The following is a 24401-nucleotide window of genomic DNA, read 5'->3' on the forward strand; positions in this document are numbered from 1 at the left end:
ATTTTCATAAAAATATGATTGAATCAAGCTAGTTAGAAAGGAATTGTGCATTGCAGATCTCTCATGCCTGTCTCAAGGCGAAATCTTAGTAATGGTGATTTATCACATCATGATGATAAGGTTTGGTTTGTGGGGCGTTCAACTGCGCAGTCATCAGCGCCCGTACAAAGTCCCAGTTTTTTCACCGTCCAATCAGGCCATTGTCACGAATGATGAGGATGATGATGAAATGATGTGGAAAATACAAACCCAGTCCCCGGGCAGAGAAAGTCCGCAACCCGACCCGGAATCGAACCCGGGATGGCGTGATCCAGAGGTAGCAACGCTAACCACTAGAGATGATTTATCAAATGTGAAATTTCATAATAGTAATGATTGTATCTGAAATTTATTGTTGAACTTGTGTATGTTTGCAGTTTTGTTATAGGGAGTATCCTGTGATGACTGAGGTAAAATCACAGCGATAATCCGGCTGTACCTGGCTTAGGTAACTTATTTTAACTGACTTCTTGTTCCGGTATCTGCACTGCCCACCATCAAAACTGCAGCGCCAGGAAGAACAGCAAATAACGAAATTTTATTCATTGAGCTATAGAGTATATTAGTCACTATCAGGATACGTGTATTTACCCGCACTAAACACTTCAGAATATATTCGAAATGTATGCTGTAAGGTGTAGTCGAGCCCGTAACTGTAGCGGCACTCATTTGCCCGTAACTGAGATAGGTCACTCGTCCTTACCTACGGAATATAAAAACTCTATACTTTTCTCACACAAAATCTTCACAGTATGTTGAAAATAAAGAATGCTTTATCTATAGGGGAGGTCTGGAATCTTGTCACTGACTTGCCCCATTGCCGTAAAAGAAAGAATGTATTTATACTCATAATAACTAAGAGAGCTATTTATAATTTTTAAATACAGTTAATTTCAAATGAATCCGTGGCCGCAACTGCCAACTTTTCTTATGGAGCCCTTTACAATGAGACATCGAATTTTTTTCTGTGTGCACACTTGAATGTACAATTTAACACAACAGCAACAACAACAGACATTTTTACTGAAATAACTACGAAATCGTAAGAGCAATTTATGCAGTGAACATAATAGCTACATATACAAGATTTTGCTATCTTTAGGAGAAAAAACAGAAACCGTTTTAAGGTGAGAAAGTGTCACACGTTCCCTGCAAGGTGTCGAAGGATTTGATGCTGAATTGTCCTTAGGCAAACGATCACCCCCAGTACGTACGTCTGGGAGATACAAAATTCTAAGACAACTCGTATGTTTCACCCTCAAGAGAAGTCTGTCATACATGTAGGTTATCACATTGTTCACGATCATCTGATGTGCTCGGTGGAGGAAATTACCGTAAATTCCTCTATGAAGTACTACTGAAAGTTTTGAAGAATATCGTGCTAGCAGTCAGGCAACGATTATGGTTTCAGCATGATGGAGCCCCACCACACTTTACCGTTTATGCCGGAGAACGTTACATGTTTTCCCCAATTACTGGATTACATTGGTTGGCCAGTACCGTGGCAATCATGTTCTCTGACCTCACTCCTATGGATTTATTTTAGTTGGGGGAGATAAAGTGTTTGCTGCACAAGACATCGATAAATACTCCAGAAGAGCTGGTACCAGTCTGTCTAAATCGGCAGTCATTATTCGCGAAACAGTCGGTTGTTTTGATCACAATTCCAGTTTTCCATTCATGTAAAAAGGCGACATTTTCAGCAACATTTCTAAAACAATATTCAGTCCAAAATTGTTTGACCACCGTCCCTGAAGCTAACTAACGAAGAAATCTTCTTCAACCCCTAGCGAGGAAAAGGTGCACCTGTGAAATTTTGTTTTCAAGTGTTCTAAACGCTTTAAAAAGTTTGCTTAGATTTTACCCGCGTATTTTATTATGGACGCATTGGTTCCTATAAGACAACAAAGTAACAGCTAGATCACACAGCAAAATGCTAAAAACTAAATTAGGAACACGTAACACGTTGACGACAGCACAGATGTATTCAGTGGACTAGTGTGCAAAACTTAAGGTCGAAAGTAATTTTCGCATGATGTATCATTTCAATGAAACTTGGACCATGTTCTACAACGTACCTGGGTGCATTACATGTTTCCACCTCTCAGCATATGAGGGTACGTCCACCGTTGTTGAATGCCATCGTTTTGCTGGTCCAGATATTATGCCGCCCTCCAAATGTTTACATTCTCGATCAACATCATTATGACACTGTGCTCCTTCCTCATGTGCGTCTTTTCAGGAGCACATTGCGATCTAACTACTTTTTCATGGATGAAAATGTGCGACCACATCGAACAGTGCAGGCGTAAGAGCTCTTGGAACGAGAAGATATTCGGCGACTGCACTGGCCTGCCCGCTCGTTCGAGTTAAATCCCTTCGAGCAAGTATGGGAGGTGTTTGAGAGACGCACTGCAGCACTTACATGTGTATCAAAGACCTTCCAGTAGTCGTCAGCCGCGCTGGTGGAAGACTGGAAAGCCCTTATCAACTCTGTAGCAAGCATGGGAGCGCGTTGCCTAGCACGCATGGCCGTCCGTGGTGATCACACACTCTATTAAGGACTATTTCCCGAGGACCATTGTGATTCACGATCACCTCAATGCAATAGGTGTCTTTGAATAAAAGTGTCATTTCTGTTCTCCTCATGGCATGTTCCTTTCAGTTACCTTCTGTACTCTACTGTATCAGGTCTTTCATTTAACTATGGTACGTGTCAAGGCACACCATGTGAAAGTTGCTTTCGTCCTTCACATTTACACAATAGTGAATGTTTGCACTAGCAGACAGATGGCAAGATGTTGCTGTGAATAGTCCATTACACTTAAGCTCGAGAGGGGAGGAGCAAGAAGAGTGCTCTTAGTATTCTTCATTGCCTAATAATTACAAGTAAAAAGACTTTCTGTAGCCAAGACCGCATAAATACTTCTTTATTTTCAACAACCGATTTTGACAGACTTTGCTGTCATGTTCCAGTCTTCAAAAATTTTTGTTACGAAACGTGTTTACTGTAAGTTGGAACGTCATGGTTGGTTCAAATGGCTCTGAGCACTATGCGACTTAACTTTTGAGGTCATCAGTCGCCTAGAACTTAGAACTAATTAAACCTAACTAACCTAAGGACATCACACACATCCATGCCCGAGGCAGGATTCGAACCTGCGACCGTAGCGGTCGCTCGGCTCCAGACTGTAGCGCCTAGAACCGCACGGCGAACGTCACGGCAAGCTATCATACTAGTGTATAAAATGTTTTACTTTATACAAAGGTTTGTCAGCAATAAAACATTTACAGTCGAAAATGGGGGCGAGGTGATTTCTGATTATAAATGTTTTATTTCTGACAAACATTTCTATAATTTGCTACATTTGATCCACTAAAACGCCAACTTGGCGTGAGGGTCCTATTCACAATAAATGCGTTTTGAAGGAAAAAATTCTGAAGTCCGGAAAATGACAGTGACGTCTGTCGAAATCGTTTGTCGAAGATAAAGAAGTACATCTACATCTACATTTATACGCCGCAAGCCACCCAACGGTGTGTGGCGGAGAGCACTTTACGTGCCAGTGTCATTACCTCTTTTTCCTGTTACAGTCGCGCATGGTTCGCGGGAAGTACGACTGCCGGAAAGCCTCCGTGCGCGCTCGAATCTCTCTAATTTTACATTCGTGATCTCCTCGGTAGGTATAAGTAGGGGGAAGCAAAATATTCGATACCTCATCCAGAAACGCACCCTCTCGAAACCTGGACAGCAAGCTACACCTCGATGCAGAGCGCCTGTCTTGAAGAGTCTGCCATTTGAGTTTGCTAAACATCTCCGCTATCACGCTATCACGCTTACCAAATAACCCTGTGACGAAACGCGCCGCTCTTCTTTGGATCTTCTCTATCTCCTCTGTCAACCCGACATGGTACGGATGGCACACTGATGAGCAATACTCAAGTATAGGTTGAACGAGTGTTTTGTAAGCCACCTCCTTTGTTGATGGACTACATTTTCTAAGGACTCTCCCAATTAATCTCAATCTGGTACCCGCCTTACCAACAACTAATTTTATATGATCATTCCACTTCAAATCGTTCAATACACATACTCCCGGATATTTTACAGAAGTAACTGCTACCAGTGTTTGTTCCGCTATCATATAATCATACAGTAAAGGATCCTTCTTACTATGTATTCGCAATACATTACATTTGTCTATGTTAACGATCAGTTGCCACTCCCTGCACCAAGTGCCTATCCGCTGCAGATCTTCCTGCATTTCGCTGCAATTTTCTAATGCCGCAACTTCTCTGTATACTACAGCATCACCCGCGAAAAGCCGTATGGAACTTCCGGCACTATCTACTACGTCATTTAGGCGTGTTGGCTGTAGAAAGTCTTTTACCAAGTAGAACAGATAGCTCGTTCTCATTTCTCGATCAAATCACACGTACGCAAACATAGCCGGTCTAGATGTGGTATCTGCCTGCTTATCGCTTTAGCGGTGGGCCGCGCCGCCGTGACGTGGGTAGGCTTGCCTGCGCAGCGCTGCACGGCACTTGCTCCCGAGCCGCGGCGCGGTGGCGGTGTGCTGCCGGCTGCCGCATGCGGCGCGTGCCTCTGCGCCGTGCCCGCTGGCCCGTATTGACGCGCGCGGAAGACCAAGGGTCACGCAACGGCCCGCCTCGCCACACACAGCGAACGGCGAACCGCATCCCGCGGTACGCACGCTGTCCACTCTGCCCCAGAAAGCTTATTGTGGTGGTCGACGTAAAGTACTACCGGTCTCGTTCCAAATTATTCCAACAAGTCACGCCCGGGCTTGTGAGAATAGCAGAGCACTGTACGCCTCTGGACAGAAAGGTACCGCGCGAAATGAAATTAAATGTCTTAACAGTTTGGTATTGGTTCCCATCACACAGCACTCGTCTGTACTGATTATCCTACACAACACGAATATCATTGCTATTTCATAAAGTCAAGATATCAAAATGATATTATTGACAAATTTTAGTACGCAGACAGGTTAATGTGTGGCCGTATAGTTGCTATATATTTAAAGAATCAGGCAAAAGACACACATGTCTGATTGATAGCATAAGTGAAGTGGAAGTGATAATTTAACAACGACTGGCAAACATAGTCAGACTGCAAATTTCTCATAATGTAATGGATGGCCGGCCGGGGTGGCCGAGCGGTTCTAGGCGCTACAGTCTGGAACCGCGCGACCGCTACGGCCACAGGTTCGAATCCTGCCTCGGGCATGGATGTGTGTTATGTCCTTAGGTTAGTTAGGTTTAAGTAGTTCTAAGTTCTAGGGGACTGATGACCTCAGAAGTTAAGTCCCATAGTGCTCAGACCTATTTGAACCATTTTTTGAGCAGACATCCACGTATTCACCCAAGCTTTCCTTACTTTTGTGTTTGGTGCAGACGTGCCGAAAGCAAGTAGAGTGAAGTCTGCTTTGTTTGGCACAGTCTGGAGAGATTGTGTGATGGAAATGAAAACACAGTTTGCCTGCCGAAGTGGCCGTGCGGTTAAAGGCGCTGCAGTCTGGAACCGCAAGACCGCTACGGTCGCAGGTTCGAATCCTGCCTCGGGCATGGATGTTTGTGATGTCCTTAGGTTAGTTAGGTTTAACTAGTTCTAAGTTCTAGGGGACTAATGACCTCAGCAGTTGATTCCCATAGTGCTCAGAGCCAGCCAAAACACAGTTCTTCAAATCATACTCTCTCAAGAAGAAAGACAATGATAAAGTTAGGTACGTGGGAGTTATAGTCAACAGTGAGAGGGCAATTTAGTAACATAACATGTGGAGGGACATGAAGCCTCATCCAACACTTCAAAATAGAGAAACGATAAAAGAGGAGATATAGTTGGCAGAAAACAAGGAGGAAAAACTTGTCCAGTTATTGGAGAAGCGTTCTGCCATATTATCAGAAGTAATCATAAGAATCTGGACGTGAGTAATTCATCAGGGAGCACCAATCATTCTGTTTAAAATAATATCCTATTCCAATCTAATTGGCATTAAAAGATGCATCAAAACCACGCTTGACGTGATAACCATAGAACAGATTCCTAGTTCTTACATTAGTCCACTATACACCATGACAAGGACAGAACAGATATTTTACATGCTTCAAATAACATAATTTTTACATAAATATTGACCCACGAAATGAATTTAAAAAGGAGAAATTGAGTACTTAAAAATTGGTTACCTTGTTACTATACAACAGACTAACCATTACACAAAGACTGCATGTAGCATAAATCGTGGCTACATCTATTCCTATGGTATTGTAGCAAACAACATTTGGCAGGGCTTAATACTGCAGGCCACAAATTTTTGAATTTCTGCACCTAGATGCTACGCATTATATATTTGAAAAACTGTAAAATTTTTCTGTGTTATAGACATACAAATTTATTTCTGCCGATCCAAAGAAAACGCCATGAAGTCCTCTCAGTGTTGAGCATAATAAAGAATACAACTGTGTACATTCCCACTGTCTATGTAAGAGTCAATAAAACTGAAGTAATTTAAATATTCCGAATTTTTTCTCTCTCTGTGCCTGTACGGACATAACATACACTTCTCCAAAGAAACTGTGAGCACTGAGTTTTTATTTCCCTCCTATAACCTTCGGCAGTAAACTGTGCAATAAAATGCCTTACTTTCATCGCCTGACAAAAAGAAAATGAAGCACCCAGAAGACATGATCTTACACCCACACACCATCGGCGGGTATGTAAATAATTAGAGCTGCAGTTCTCTTTGCTCTTTAGCAAGTAGAACGTTAAGTAGAGTGCATTAGTGTTATTCGTGTCCAGTGCTGTTACCAGGTCTGGTAGGGTACATAAGGGGCGTCAGCAGCATGAGATATTCAGGGATCGCTGTGAAGAACTCGGAGATGCCACGTACTCGTATGGGACCGCATTATCAGTACTTTACAGAGTTTGAAAGGGGTTTCATTGTTGGTCTCAATTTGACCAGCAGGTCGAATCGAGCAACATCCAGATTTGTGGGGCATTTGGATTTGACAGTTGCCTGATGTTGGAAAGCATGAAAACTTGTGAGCAGGGACACTCATTCCGGTAGGCCACCACAAAGGAGGATCGCGCCAAACTCATAGTAACCCCTTAAAATCTTCGCCTGCAATCCGAGAACAAAAAATGGACCCCATGCAATTTTCTGTGAAATCCCGCACAATTAGTCGGAGATTACCAACAGCCGGGGCAGGGAATTAACGTCCAATCCGTAGGCTGCTGTTAAACCCACAGCACAAACGGCTGCGTTTACAGTGATGCTGTGATCGGGCAGCATGCACTGCTGACGAACGGCGTCCCATTGCATTCATTAATGAATCGAGGTTCTGCACCATCTCACATTGTATTCAGCAATGAATCAAGGTTTTGCACTATACAGGACGATCATCATCGGTTAGTATGGCGGAGACATGGAAAGAGGTCGCTGTCTTCCAATGTTTTGGAGAGTCAGAGCGATTTTACTCCTAGCGTCATCGGGTATCACTTTGGGTTACAGCTAGTAGGGATTGAGAGATCTCTGACGAGACAACAGAGCGAAGTTGACATCCTGCGTCCTCATGTGTTACCTCTCATGCGAAATGAACGTGATGACTTTTTTCAAGAGAATAATGTCGGTCCGCGCCTGGCACGTGCGTCTACGAAGTGTCTGTTTCTGTTAAGGTACTCCCTTGGCGAGCAAGTTCCCTGGTCTGTACGGAGGAGAACATGTGTGGGACCAACTCGGAGGTCAGTCTGTCCCAACACCAGTACCGGGGATATTAAGGATGATTTATAAAATTCTTGGCCAGCTAGCCTGCGGAGAGAATTTGAGTTTTTATGACATCCTTCCCAACCGAATAAGTGCATGCTTACAAGCGAGAAGGGGCGTAATGTCATACTGAGAAGTGGGCTCACACTGGCAGGTTCTTTGTGAATGTGAAGTAACATCACATAGCCTCTCAACCAGTTAAGTTTCAGTTCGTATCCTCTTCCCCATTCTGGGTGATTCACTGTTTCTTCCAGGCAGCGTAGTACATGGTAAACGTTACAGAATAGAGTAGATTCAAAATGGCTGGCAGATAAAATCTGCGTAATGAAATGAGAAAGACGCCATTGGATGGCTGAGTAGAAGACAAAAGAACGGATGTATTGACAAAGCCGACTAATGATCTGTGCCAGCGAAGAACAAAAGTAAAGTGAATATGTCTTGCTTTAGTGGAGAGGAGATAATCGAATATAATTCTTGTGCCATTTATCTTCAGTTTAAGTCACATATCAGACTCTGTATAGCTGCCTCTTCGAGTACCCTGCAGGATATTTTTCTTGAGAAAAGGTGAAGGAATATTCTGGTATTAAATCAGAACGCATATGCACAGAGCAGCCTCGTCTAGACACGTGTATCACACTCTCTCTTCAAGACACGTGTCCTCGACTAGCAGCGCTAAGGCCATTGCAAGCCTGTATGAACCAATACGGTATCCGTTGTTTATCACGTGCTGCCACGTCGATAGACTACGAAATGGAACCATATTAAAAGCCTGTCGCTGCTCTCTGTGACAAATGTGCCACTCTGCCGACAGCCGTACATCCATTTGTAAGCTGCGTCACGTACCATTTCATTCCTGTACCCGTCACCACAATGTGTGACCCCGGATATGTAATTATTGTCGTAAATCTTGTTCCAGCTCCGTCAGCTGAACACCTTCCTGTTACATCACTTCACACAACACGTGTTCTGCTTCTAAATGGTCTCTGTTGGTGGTTCGATGAATACAGAACTACGTTTTTCCTAAGGAGCGCAGGTCTGTAAATTTAAGGCTTGGTTAAACACGGAATCAGTCACAGAAACAGCGATGTCACGTACCCACGTGACAATCGTAAAACTCTTTTAATCTGCCTGTACTAGTGTCGTTCAGCTGGAGAACGAAATTTCTTCAAAGTAGCGATCTAAAAATGTCTTTAACTAAGTGGTAGAATGGCACCGACTCAAAGTAAACTCGGATCATATTGTTAAGGTTTGGAGAAACAAATGCGATAACATAGGAATACTAGTTGGAGACTTCTCCCTGCATAACCTTAATGTCAACGAATATGTTATTGCAACTTTCTATATACAAGATGAAACTATGCACCTCAAAAATTGAAAGAAGAATACAAAAACAGGGTCATAAACACAGAGTGAAAGAAATGCAGAATAATTGCAGCTTGAAAAAATTGAGAGTAAGACTTGGTTATCAAAATGAAACGGATGAAGGGTGCAAATTATTTCATTATTTTGAAGGCATTTTGTCATCAAAAGATATAATAGAGAATTACGAGAATAGTAGGATAGCTCAGGATAAACTGGAATACGCCAACTAAACTCTGTATTGTGGAACACAGATGCATAGAGGCATGTCGAATACGTTACATAAGACCATAGATGAAAGTTCCCTGACACGTCGACACAGAGAAGGGTTCACACTTCTTAAGTAAACTAAGTCATTTTAAAACAGAACACCGCATGACATATACTAATAAATAGAACAGAGCAAGTATTGGCCTCACTAGAACAGTACTGTTAAATAGTTCGGTGCTTCGAATTCACAGTCAAAATGATTTTCTTGAAGGACGTTTTCTATTTTACCTTCTGACATGGTGGCCATAACACACGGACTCCTTTACTCGATAGGACTTTTGTTCAGAGGATCAGATTATTGTTCCACCCAGACTTTCTTGACAACAGTCGCAAATATCCCGCTATGAGTGTAATGGCCAGACAATTTCGGCTTACGCTAAGGCACTCTTACAGGAACGTGACAATGACGTAAGTACCGCAGTTGCGATCACGTACTGTAATATAAAACGTTACAGGCAACAACAAATAAATTGCGTCAGTTAAAAAAATGTGCTCTGTGTACTAGTTATGTGATATCCGATCATCGGAAACAGAGACAAATAAATTAATTTTTCACTCTCACTTTACTTTTCCGTGTCCGGAAACAATCAGTCTTTCAACTCAATACTGGACCACGTCCAGGACTTCTTTCTTCTCCTGCCGCAAATTGTCGAGGTTTCATCTGTACGGGCAGTTAGGAGAGGCCAGGATGTAATTCATTCCTTGCACTTGTGCCCACATTACAATGAGCCTACCTGATCATGTTTATTTTCACCGGAGCCAACCCTGTTCTTATGGGTTCAGGATCCTCCATGTTTTCCAATTGGTTTTGGATCTGCCAGGTGCTGATGGATAGTGCTTCTGAGGTGGTATTGCGTATTTAAACTGGGGACCTAGAAACGACGGAGAGGCTTCGTCCCGCCGTAGTGCTCAGTGGTTCACAACCCCAAAACAGGCCATTGGAGTCCACACATCCCACCGCCACCCCACACCGTACCCATGGTTATTGTGCGGTTCGGCCCCTGTGGACCCCCACCCCCCGCAGAAACATCTCATACCAGACGAGTGTAGCCCCAAATGATTGCGTGATAGGGTAATTACGGTGCCCACGTACATGGAGACCGTGTTTGCACTGCAATCGCCAACATAGTGTAACGAGGCGGAATAAGAGGAACCATCCCGCATTAGCCGAGGTAGATGGAAAACCTGTTGTGGGTTGGCAGGAGAGCCAACACCGTATTATTAGAAGAAGCCGAAAGGCACACGTTTTAGCTCACGCAGGCTGGCGTGAGGTCTGGAACAGGACAAGGAAATTAGACTTTAGAAGCTGGTGGAATACTTAACTTTAATGCATTAATGATGGGCGTCGCTCTTGACGGTACATGATTCATAATATCAATACTAACTGAACATGGCGCCTTGCTAGGTCGTAGCAAATGGCGCAGCTGAAGGCTATGCTAACTATCGTCTCGGCAAATGAGAGCGTATTTTGTCAGTGAACCATCGCTAGCAAAGTCGGTTGTACAACTGGGGCGAGTGCTAGGAAGTCTCCCTAGTCCTGCCGTGTGGCGGCGCTCGGTCTGCAATCACTGATAGTGGCGACACGCGGGTCCGACGTATACTAACGGACCGCGGCCGATTTAAAGGCTACCACCTAGCAAGTGTGGTGTCTGGCGGTGACACCACAAAACCGTCTTAAAAACCATCCACAGGCTGGCCGGCACACTGGACCTCGACACTAATCCGCCAGGCGGATTCATGCTGGGGACCGGCACGCCTCGGGAAGCAGTGCGTTAGGCCGCGCGGCTAGCCGGGCGGGCTTTGTGAGGTGGTGCTCAGAACATCTTCAAAGAAAATTTTGCGGGTGATATACGTATGCGACGGATGGCTGTGTAGCGATGGCCAAATGCCAATAAAAGGGGAAAAACTATGAATGCAGTTAACTTCGACAGTATATAGTATACATTTTATTTGCAGTATCTGTATTCAAATCATGTATTGTAAAATTCTCTCTTCTGAATTCCATTTTTAATGATGAGTTTAATAATATGTTTCAAATAGCATTTATTTGAATGTGGGTGTTGCTTGGGATTAAAACATGTTTGTTGGCTCCGAATAACGTAAATGTTCGAAAGGGGGAACTGCTCTGTACAAGATGTGAGTTTTACTAGAAGGTGATCTGATGTGCTGAAATCCTGTACCTTATAATCTGAATTAAAGTTAGGGTCAAAAATTATTGCGAAAGAAAACTGAATATATCGATTGCTCTTGCCATTGCGAGCACTGTGAAGTAAGCAGCTCGCACAGGCGTCACCACTGACTCGTGCAATATACAGTCACGTCGCCTTAGAGTGTGAGTTCAAGACACCACTGGATCTTTTTTTTCAAAATTTGACTTTTTTATGACAAAGCAGTGAGTTTCAACAAAAGAAAATCCGATATGAATGGCAGCCACCTCTAGGTAGCTTCAATCTGGCGCTGAACACTAAGCCTCGCTCCCGTTTCGCCAGTGTAACCCCTGAGAATCATTGAAGAGCTGGAATTGCAAGGTGTCATTCGTTAACGGCCGGGAGTGATATTACCTCCCCCGGCATCAAAGGGTGTTTAGCTGGTTTCGAATGGTCCTTCCAGAGAGGTAAGTCGACCCCGCTACGAAGCACTCAGTGCCGCGGCAGCTACTGGTGTCTGGAATTTCTCATTAAAGGGCTGAGTGTGACGCATCACGTGTCGAAACTCGGTGCCGGCTGCCAGAGGCGTCTGTAATGAGGGGAGAGGCCGCGTGCCGACAAAGGCCCGGCGTCTCCTGCCGCCTAAGTGGAAACAGCACGCTCCCAGCAGGTACACCACCCGCCGCCCCCCGCCTCTGCAGGGAGAATCCGGTGTCCGTGTCAGGGAGCACTTCGCTAACAACGTTCTTTGGCACTCATCTACACTAGTATCCACAGATTAAGGCTCATTATAAAAACGATAACAATTCGGATAACCATCTAATAACTGACATTCTTTGAGAATTCCTCACTGCAGTGTTTATCGCTGCAGTCTTTAGATCTCAGACTTATTATGTAGATGAGCCAAAATATTACGATCAACTGCTTGTATGTACGTCTACACCTACATATATACTGCGCAAGCCACCATATGATGAATGTATCTTGTACCACTACTGCTCGATTCACTCGCAAAGGGAACAAGAGAAAAACGACTGTCTGTACTCCTCCTTGCGACTCCCTAATTTCTTTCATATTATTTTGAATTGTGGCAATCGCAGCCAAATGTCCATATTTTTCTGCGATGGCAAAAAGTACCGCTCGGAGTGTAAAAGTTTTTTTGGATTAAAGCCACGACCAGTTTCACACCAGTTTAGGCGCATTCTCAGGTGATCTAAACAAGAATAATAAAGGAAATATGTTGCAATTCCTCTTTTTACACTGGCATAGTGAATACTGTTATGAGGATTAGAACAGTTCTGTGCATAAGGTACTTACGTAAATTGTTTCTACGAAAGCATCTCCACCACCTTCACGACATGGATAAATTTAGGCCCGTTAGAAGCGTTTGTCAACTTGATAAAAAGGGCGTATCCATAAAACAAAATAAAACGAGTAATTGATGGGGTGAGGTGTGAATAAAATAAACCCTACAAAAAATGGTTGAAATTGTTCTGAGCACTATGGGACTTAACTTCTAAGGTCATCAGTCCCCTAGACCTTAGAACTACTTAATCCTAACTAACCTAAGGACATCACACACATTCATGCCCGAGGCAGGATTCGAACGTGCGACAGCAGCGGTCGCGCGGTTCCAGACTGTAGCGCCTAGAACCGTTCGGCCACCCCTGCCGGCAAACCCTACAAAGCGTGCGAAATTTATGTATAACCACCATTAAAAACACACCACATTATCAGCTGGAGGTGATGGCGCAACGGTCACTAGGAACTTGGAAGTAGCTAGAGGCCGGTGCAAGCAACCGTGTGGAAAGCTGCAACGACCGTGGTAGCCGAAAACTCAGTGAGATGACGTTAGAGAAAGTGGGGTTTGTACACCGAATGGCGAAGCTTGAACGTGGGGGAGGTGCTCTACATTAATTACACTTTAAACCGGTAAGCGGTGTAAGACATGGATGATGCTTGGGCCGAAAACCGATACGGTAAATCCGGTACGACGCAGACTATCAAAATACGTAATGGATTTTATTTCACTCATTTAAAATGAAATGGAGAATTTATAAATAGTTTTTACATGCAACAAAATACTTTGTCGAACAATATGAACAGTAGGCTATCTAGTTAGGTATCCAAAATTTCTTAAAACATTTCTATATCTCAGTTCCCGGTCAGGGTGGTTGACGAAAGCTCGGAAAACCGCTGTCTCTTCTAAAATTTTAAGGTTGTTACCTTTGTTCTCCATTATATGATATACTTACCCCCATGCATTTCCGTGATCTGATGTTCTGTCCTGTGTAAATATACACTTAGTGTTGATCCTGAATTCGAGCAATTGGTACGCTCTTTGAATCAAGTTCAAAAACTTTTGCCGGTTTGGTCTTTATATATGGCGCCACATTGCTGACAAGTCATGCGGTAGACACCCGATAGCCGAAACCTGTCAAGAAGCATACTTTCCTTATGTCTAAATTTTTTTCCTTGTTCTTAGGAATATGGTAAGCCGATGTTACGTTTTCTGTCTATTCTGTCAGAAATATCTCCAAAGAAAAAAACCCTACGGCACTTTTTTTAGTGGAAGCTATACTATTGTGATAAATAGCTGACGCCCTTTGTCTGGGATGGAAATTTGACAGAGCTTTTGTACTCTATTCCTATTAATATTACGTACAAAAACGTTGTGGCAACCATTCGAAGTTGCTATAAACTGCACTGGCTGTTTTAGCGACACCCCCTTCTTATCAATTTGACAAACGCTTCTAGCGGGTTTTAATTCATCTGTGATATGAAGAACGGGGAGAGACTTTAGGATAAATAATGTTGTAGACAAAATTTATGCAAGTACCTAATGCTCAAGACTATTCAGTAATACTCACAATGCCAGAGTAAAAAGATTAGATCAGCTAAGGATGCATCTAAATTGGAAACATATCGTGGTTTTACTAAAAAAAAAAAAACTTTCTACAGCCAGATCGGTGTTTTTATGTTCTTATAAAAATATCTAATTTCTGTTATCTTCGTGGCATAATGTATACTGGCGGAAGTAGAATCATTATGCAGTCATCTTCAGATGGTGGTTCTCTAAATTTTCGCATTAGTGTTCCTCGGAAAGAACGTCGTCATTCCTTTGACTTCACAAACCGCTTTTGTAGTCTTTGCATGATGATTGAATCCACCGGTAACAGCGTGTTGGTTCACCCTTGGAACACGGTAAGCAGCGATTCTGACAGCATGGACATCCCCCAAGTCCTTGGTAGGTTTCCTGACGAATGAGGCACAGATTACGTAAATCACATCTATAAGGCTCAGGTGGTTTATGAGTGCGGATATGGCTACCAACAGCATTCTCTGTGTGTCCCATTAGGTTCAGATCAAGCGAGTTTGGTGACAAAGATACCAACGTGAGTCAACTATCATGCTCCTCTAAAAACTATAGCACGATTGTTGTATTGTGACATGGATAGTTATCCTGCTGGAAGATGCTATCACTCTCAGGGAAAAAAATCAAGCCTTAAAGAATATAAAGGGTGGCGCACGGAATGTGTTACCAATTGTTTCTTTCACAATTTACGACGCACATTAGATATCCCGCCGCGATCTCTACAGGAGTACCAGCAGAGCTTGGAAAAACAAATGAGTTACGAAATGACGTGTAATTCACGATACTGCCGCTAGGAGATTAGTAAGCAGCAATGGCTGACAATGGAAGACTGACGACACAGCAACGATCGGCAATTGTGTTACTTTTTCATGAAACGAAAAGCCTTGTTGTGACTCAGAGGCATTTTCGACAACAGTTTAACACACGAAGGGTCCCTTGCAAGAAGACCATCCACAGGTTGTACGATAAATTTGTACAGGAAGGAACAGTATTGAAAGCGAAGCGACCTCGGCCTAAGCCTATTTGTTCGCCGGAGAAATTTGAAGCGGTACGGGTTGTTGTACAGAGAAGTCCCGGGAAATCGTGTAGAAAGGCAGCAGTGCAACTGGGAATATCCAGAAGCTCTGTTCAACACATTCTTAAAAATGACATCCATATGTACCCATACAACTTGACCTGTGCACAGAAGCTCACTGAAGAACACAAGCAGCAGAGACTACTGTTTGCTCAGTGGGCGGAGGATAGGGATGAAACTCTCAACAACGTTTGGTTTTCAGACGAGGCGCATTTTCATTTAGACGGTGTGGCTAACAAAGAAAATGTACGCTTTTGGGCCATTGAAAACACACAAGTGCTTCATGAACGACAACATTATGCTCCGAGGATTACAGCGTGGGCAGCAATTTCCGGTCACTGGATCCTTTTTCTTTGAAGAAACTGTGAACAGCGAGCATTATTTGAGCACGCTTCGCAATAGCTTCATTCCACAGCTTCTTGCTACTGCCTTGCCCTTCAACACGCAGTGGTTCATGCAAGATGGAGCAAGGCCACATACTGCAAACACTGTGTTGGAGTTTTTACATGAGCATTTCGACATGCGGATCATTTCACTCAGGTTTCCAGGTCCTTCAATGGCAGACAGAATTGGCCCCCAAATAGTCCAGACCTTAATCCGTGTGAATTTTTTCTTTGGGGGTACCTAAAGGAAAAAATTTTCCGAAACGTCCACGTGATTTAATGGTGCTCAGAAGACTTATTCTTCAAGCTTGCAGTGAAATTACGGAAGACATGTGCCACAGGGTAATCACTAACTTCCGTGTTCGTTTGAAGGAAGTTAAGAAACGAAATGGTGGACATATTGAGCATGTGCTGAGTTAGAACAAATGTCCATGGACGGCTCTTCATTGTAGTATATGTTCCTTTGAGATTGTATTGACAATAAAGTTTATATTCAAAAACAAAATGGTAACACATTTCGTGCGCCACCCTGTATGTACTCCGAAATAATGTTGTCGTAGTCACGGCTGTCACGATCCATTCTATTACTACCAAAGATCCCGTGGAAGTCGAACTGAATGCCCCCCCATGGCATAATACTGCCTCCAACGGCTTGCATCCGTGGTATGGTGCATGCTGCATGTTTGGAGTAGCCGTCCGCCTGGATCGTGGCGCATCTGGACACGGTCATACTCTTGGTGTAATAAGAAACGTTAGGCATCTAAACACATGACATTCATCCATTCATCCGTAGGTCGATCCCGATAATCGCACGTCCGATGCAACCGTAATAGACGATGTCGATATGTCACCACGTTTGACTAATATGCGGTCTGCCACACGTTCCTATCCTGTTTTACAGTAACATGCCAATAGTTGACCAGCTTTGTCGCCCCCTAGGTGCACATTCCCAGACGCCAGACCTTAACCACCTACCCTTTATCAAAGAGCTTGTATCAGTAGATCTGTGACCCGTATCGTTGCTTACAAGAATAATATACAGAAGAATGGAAAAGAAAATTGAGGATGTGTCAGATGACGATCGGTTTGGCTACAGGAAAGGTAAAGGCACCAGAGAGGCAATTCTGAATTTTCAGGTTGATAATGAAAGTTAGACTAAAGAAAAACAAAGACATGTTCATAAGATCTGTCGACTTGGAAAAAGCGTTCGACAGTGTAAAATGGCGCAAGGTGTTCGAAATTCTCAGGGAAATAGAAGTAAGCTTAGGATAGTACGGGTAATATACAGTGTGTACAAGAGCCAAGAGGGAATAATAAGAGTAGACGAAGTGATGGGATTAAAAAGGGTGTCAGACAGGTATCTAGACTTTCGCTCCTACTGATCAATCTGTACATTGAAGAAGCCATGAAGGAAATAAAAGAAATGTTCAATAGTGGTATTAAAATTCAAGGTGGCAGGATATCATTTACACGTCTCGCTGATGACATTACTATCCTGAGTCAAAGTGAAGAAGAATTACATGATCTCCTGAATGGAATGAACAGTGTTCTGAAAGTAATGAGAAGTAGCAGAAATGAGAACGGGATTGATAGTGACGAAGTAGATGAAGTTTAGGAATTCTACTACCTAGGCAGCAAAATAACCAATGATGGACGGAGCAAGGAGGGTACCAAAGGCAGACTAGCACTGGCAAAAAGGCCATTCATGGTCAAGAGAAGTCTGCTAGTACCAAACATAGACCTTAATTTGAGAAAGAAATTTCTGGGAATGTACAAAATGGCTCTGAGCACTATTGGACTCAACGTCTGAGGTCATCAGTCCCCTAGAACTTAGAACTACTTAAACCTAACTAACCTAAGGACATCACACACATCCATGCCCGAGGTAGGATTCGAACCTGCGACCGTAGCGGTCTCGCGGTTCCAGACTGTAGCGCCTAGAACCGCACGGCCACTCCGGCCGGCGGGAATGTACATTTGGAGCACAAAATTGTTGGTGGTGAAACGTGGATTGTGGGAAAACCGGAACAGAAGAAAATCTAAGATGTGGTGCTACAGACTAATGTTGAAAATTAAGTGGACTGATAAGGTAAGGAATGAGGACGTTCTGTGCAGAACCAGAGAGGAAAGGAATATGTGGAAAAGACAGACAAGGAAAAGGTTCAGGATGGTAGGACACCTGTTAAGACACGTGGGAATCAATTCCACGGTACTAGAGGGAGATGTAGGGGGGGGGGGGGGACTGTAGAGGAAGACGGAGATTGGAATACTTCCAGCAAATAGAAGCGAGGGCGTCGGTTGCAGGTGGTACTGAGATGAAGACGTTGGCACAGGAGAGGAATTAGCGGCGAGCCACATCAAACTAGTCGAAAGACTGATGACCCAAAAAAAAAATCGTCTCTGGAATAAATAAACATTCATCTCTTTTCCGTTTACATAAATGCCTTAAAGCCATGTCCGCATTGGATTCGCCGAGCCATGTAGCGCAGACTAGGACAGAACTTCGCAGAATGGAACAGTAATGCGTGTCGATAAAAATGGAAAAGGAGAAACGCCATCCAGACAGCGTGCGCACTAACTGGCCATTCCCTTTGACGTACTGACACTACGCGGAATGCGTTCGCGGTTGCGCAGAGCGGTGCACTTTGATGTCCACACCGATCGCCCTGCTGCGCCGATCCTCTTTCCTTCGCAGCATGCTCCCGTACTCTCACTCATGTTGTGCTGTTTCATTTGTCTCATTCCTAAGTTTTGCAGAGCAGTTTATTTGGAAGCTTGAGAGCACCGCATTTACAAAACATACTTGGATTTTTAATTTCGCTTTGATGAAAGTCTTGTTATTCTAACAAATGGACATAAGGGCACTAGTTATATTTTACTTGAATTCATGAAGCTCTCATCTTCAAAGAAGCTGACCAACAGTTGACATAAAATAAAGGATTAATGATTTTCGAGCTGTGAGGAGCTTAACATTGTCTCGTGGATCGAAGTGACGCTGCCGACCCTTATTTGGGCTGATTTGATAGTGTAGCAGAGCAGAGAATTAATCCGGGTCCTCTAGTGAACGTTTCCAAGTATATCCTTGTAGGAGTGCGTCGCGGAATTTGTGTCGCGCGTCTTACATCGCCAAGAGTATGTTTTGTGCGGCTACGAGTGTGTTTCCAAGAGACGCCACGCAATCTCCGAGGCATGAACGAAAGGAACGTTTCAATTGGTGTCCACCACTGAACTGTCAAGGGATTCGCTGTGTAATATAATCCACGAGTGATGTATACCCGCGACAGTGTGGCAGATGCAGAGGTAGAATCTTATTTGTCCTGTGGAGCAACGATCAAACCGCGATCAGTGGTGTTGATACTGCGCTTTTCGCCCACTTTGCACTCGGTTGTCACGCAGACTCCCAATGCGAAGTCTTAGGTCGTCCGTGTCAAGTGCCTACATGAGTGCTGCTATCAACGCAGTGCCTCTGTCTCTCAGTTGATGATGAGTATAAATAATTTCCTTCATAACTACCTTATCGATATCTTCAGTATATGTCACCTTCTGCTCTTAAACGAGACGTGTTGAGTGTCCCAGTGGAAGAGGGATAGAAAGGACGTTAGTTTCTTATTGTCGAGAGAGAGTGATTTCTAGAGACAAAGCAATAATTCATTCGGGATTGCTGGCCGTGCCGCAGGAATCATCCCAGTATTTCCATTGTGTCAGTTAGGACAATTAAGGACAGCCTGAATGATAGTTTCCTTCTCGGTTAAACGGATTAAACCTATTGACAATAGGATTCTATTTTATTAACTACACCGGCACTTGGGAACTGGAAACTAGATTTCACTAGTTCACTTTCCTTTATTCACAGCCTTTGCCATACGAAAATAGAGGTTTTTTCCGTGCACCATACCGTATGAACATGATTTCCTGGTGATGCACAGCGCCTTTTTTTCGGATAATTTGATAATTTAGTGACTTATTAGCCTTTTGAAAGATGGTGGCTTGTCCTGTACACACACCGTGCCTAGTAATCACAATTTCTTTGTAATTTTCAAGTAATAGCCCTACAGTAATATGTTATTTCTCTTTCTTATCCTTGTTATACTCCATCTAAGGGTACGTTGCATATTAGTGCTGTGGAATGCCTCACTTTTTATGATAATTAATTATACTCATTTATCTTGCGTCATGCCTCACCGGTTTCGTTATTAATTATAGACACTACCTATGTATGTCCAAGTTGAGAAGCATAAAACTAGATAGATTCTCTAATAATAGTCGTATGTGTGTGTAATATCTCTCGACACTCTGTCTTCAGGCCACGAGTGGCCTACCGGGACCATCCGACCGCCGTGTCATCATGAGGGAAGGATGCGGATAGGAGGGGCGTGGGGTCAGCACATCGCTCTCCCAGTCGCTATGGTGATATTCTTGACCGAAGCCGCTACTATTCGGCCGAGTAGCTCCTCAATTGGCATCATGAGGCTGAGTGCACCCCGCAAAATAGCAACAGCGCATGGTGGCCTGGATGGTCGCCCATCCAAGTGCCGACCACGCCCGACAGCGCCCGACAGCGCTTGACTTCGGTGATCGCACGGGAACCGGTGTACCTACTGCGGCAAGGCCGTTGCCACTCTCTGTCGACACAACACTTCATTTTACTATAGGGACTTCAAGAATGAATTCAACAACTCCAAAAGCGATCACGTTTAACTACATCAGCGTCACGAGCATAGCTGTAACGGGAAATAAATATTGAGAACAAAACGAAATGAAAATTTTTACAAAATGAAGTGGATAATATTTCAGCTGAGCAGATTCAATACATTGTCCAATGGATCCGCATAGCAGATTTTATATAAAATGCTGTCCTCCAATAATCCATTGTAACGTGAAGTGTTAATCAGTAATGAACAGATCAGAAAGCGAAAAAAAAAATTTCAACGTTAGGTATCTTCAGGGAGTTTATTAATATAATCAGCGCATTTTCGATCTGCTGTAGACTATTCGCCTTCCTGCTAAAGATATTTGCTCCGATATTTAATCTGTAAGCTATTATTAACTCAAGCGGGACACCGGAAACTCTTGGGAGATTAGGAGGGAGGCAAATCTCTGAGGACGACCGAGGGCACCGTAGAAGTTTGCTCGCCGGTCATCTGTTTTTGTCGCCCCGAGGCTTCGGCCGGCGCAAGTTTGCCAGCTCACGAAACCAGCGCCAGTCTGTCCCCTGAGCAAAACAACGGGCCGAGCCCCCCGCTCCCTGAGGCATCGGCGCTCCGTTCTCTGTCCGCCGATCGCGGAGACCCGCGCCCTTGCCAGTGGCCTGATGGCAAGACAAACTTGAATGGCTTTTTAAGCTGCTCGATTATTCCGGACAAGTTCGCCGGCGCTAAGGCGGGCGCTCTCGGCGGTGTGCCGCCACCGCAGCCGCCGAAGAGGTCGGGGCGCCTATGCGCAAGGGAAGACTCTCTCCGAGCCCCCTTCCGAAGACTAATTGTTAGCCGCTGCATTTCCTGACTTTCAGTAACTACTCAACCGCTACCACAATGTTTTATTTGGAAGGGGGTACCTTATTCTGACCTCTGGTACTTATTTACTTTACTTTAGCAGGCGTTTCCACTTAACAGCAGTTGCCTGTTCTCAGATGCTACAAATTTCTTTCCCGCCAATCTTCTTCCGATAGACTTCTCTTTTCCACGGCATAGGCCATAGTTCCCGTCCACGTTGCCCACGGTCTCCCATGGCTGCTTCTCCCTGGTGGAGATCAGTTGAGCAAACACTGCTGTCATCGTTGTTCTTCCATCCGTCGGAGGTGTCCGTATCATCTAAGAGCTCGAGCATCAATCCGTATCTCACTCACTCCACAGCGTCCATCTCCATTCTTACATATTCATTCGTCAGGCGATCCAAGCGCGTCACTCTCATGGTCCATTTCAACAGCCTGAGTTTCCTCCTTTGCCTCTCGTTCAATGTCCAACACTCCGAGACATATGTCAGAATGCTCTCAATCACAGCACGTAATACTACTTTATTTGCTCGTCTGGGTATGTGCCGACTCCAAATGATCCCATTTAATAATTAACAGCCACGCTCGCTCGACTTATCCGGTGGGATATTTCTAAGTTACGTTGTCCAGGCTTATCGATTACTGAACGCAGACACTTGAATACTTACACATTTCTTACCCGGCCAAACCGAAACTCTAAAATTCTCACCTTGCCCACTTCCAGCAACAACATATTCTGGTTTATCCGTATTGATTATTAGTCGCCATTGTCCGTAATCATCCATTAACTTTCTCATATTTTCTCATACATGACGTCACCCTTATCCAAAGTATTTGATCGCTGGCACACAGTGATGCTGTACTATCACTCTCAGATTTCTCCTCTGTCTATTTCGTTAACCAAGAACAAATTCTAAATACGACTTAAAAAAGGTTGGTGACATCGACAGTCCTTGTCTTAGCCCTTTACTTCCAATCTTCACAACTGCCTCGCATTCGTGCTACATCCTTTCAATCAACTCTGTTAATGCACCATCAATTCCACCCTTTTTCAGTGCTGTCCATAGTAATCTCCTTGGCTCAGAATCTTAACACTTTTCTAAATCAACAGACACCAAATGACGATCTCGATTTTTTGTGATCATTTTCTGGTGTATACAAAAGACGTTACCAACACAGCTTTTCCCAGCCGTAAAACCCGATTGTTCCTGTTAGACGATTTGTGACACTTCTCTGCGTTAATGAACGAACCCCGGGCAGAATCGCTATCTAAAAGGGCGTGTCTTAATTTTGGCGATTTATGTGGGAATAAATATTCAATCAGTCGCCTTTTTTTATTTTTGATACGGTTAATCGTACCACTGATCTGTTTCCGATCCACTGCAGGCTCATCATCACTTCGAGGTGTTACAGGAACATTGTTCTAAATGTTCAAATGTGTGTGAAATCTTATGGGACTTAACTGCTAAGGTCATCAGTCCCTAAGAGTACACACTACTTAACCTAAATTATCCTAAGGACAAACACACACACCCATGCCTGAGGGAGGACTCGAACCTCCGCCGGGACCAGCCGCGCAGTCCATGACTGCAGCGCCTGAGACCGCTCGGCTAATCCCGCGGGGCACAGGAACATTGTATCGTGGACCAAATGTAGGTAGGCGCTCCGGTGATGGGCGAAAATGACGGAAATTTAATAATCTGTCACGAAACGCTTATGAAACGGAAATATTGTTTCGTTTTGGTAAGCATAGTAAATGCACTCTCATAATGTGTATCAAGAATAGTCAATCTTTTTTACCTATCGACCACTTTTGTATCTCTGTTAGTAGTAAAAGTTTTAGCCTCCCACCGGTTTCACAGTTAAAGTGATTTATAAAGCACGAAAATCACTTTATAAAATTTATAAAGCTGAGATACAGAAAGTTAAAGTATATATCAATTACTTATCAAATACTTAATGGCAAAATTCTATGAAAATCTAATAAAATAGTTTCTAAAATCCTTTTCCGCCTGCCGCCCACCGTAAAAATCTGAACGCGTACTTGTGGACGGTGGGGACCAGCTTGACTACCATTGATGTACATTATCAAGTGTACACACAAATATACACAGTATTTTGCAGCACTGGGTTTCACACTTATTCACAGAAGGTAAACACTGGATGTAAATACGAAGCATACGTATACATACGATAGATTAACATTTTGCTACGTCATGATCTTAGGCCTGAGATGTATTGTATGACCAAATAAATATTTACAAGTATAGATAATATATTTGAGTTAATCTTGTTAGCTGCAGGTGTGTTCTTATATTCGGAATGTAAGTGTACTATGGATTAAAAAAGTACACAAAAGACTAACAAAGTGGAATATTTACTACATCATCAAAGAACGGATCAGTTACAGCATGCTATACTTGTTACATGACTAAGAGAGTGCAATATTTATTATACAATTAAAGACTGAATGAGTTACAGAATGCATAGTGGTTACAAGACTAAGAGAATATAATTTATGATGGGGGATGAATTGTCTTATTATTGTCTTTTCTGGTGGTTTGATACCAGGATATCTTGGAAATTCTCAAAGAAAAAGTTCCCTAGATTGGAGTCCCTCGTCTTTGTAAGATTTCATTAGCAGTACACAGTACGATTGCGTGCTGTGTCCTAGTTTTGGGCTTGATGCACTTCATTAGACTACAACATGTGAGCCTTTGTTTGCAAAATGATCGTTGCGGCACTGCAGGAGGTAATGCAGGAGTGTATAATATCTTTCATCCCGACGCAGTTTTCATCTACACTGCATTAAGCTGTGAAATGACTGATCAACCAAAAATTATCATGACGTCTTGTGACCAGTTTCTGCTGCCTTTGCTTCAGTTTACTGGTAATATTTGAAAGTAGTGTGGATGCAGTCATTAATGCCGTTTTCCAGGTTTGTGATTGCATTGGAAAATGACGACTCAGTGCAT

The 24401-nt window shown here is 43.5% G+C and overlaps 1 protein-coding gene across 1 annotated transcript in view; it reads right to left on the reverse strand.

Annotated features, from left to right (window-relative positions):
• The window catches only part of LOC126178021 (uncharacterized), a 399168-nt gene that overhangs the window by 206512 nt on the left and 168255 nt on the right, over positions 1-24401 (reverse strand). The gene's annotated exons all lie outside the window — the stretch shown is intronic.

This window comes from Schistocerca cancellata, chromosome 1 (genome assembly GCF_023864275.1).
Source record: "Schistocerca cancellata isolate TAMUIC-IGC-003103 chromosome 1, iqSchCanc2.1, whole genome shotgun sequence".
NCBI lineage: Eukaryota > Metazoa > Arthropoda > Insecta > Orthoptera > Acrididae > Schistocerca > Schistocerca cancellata.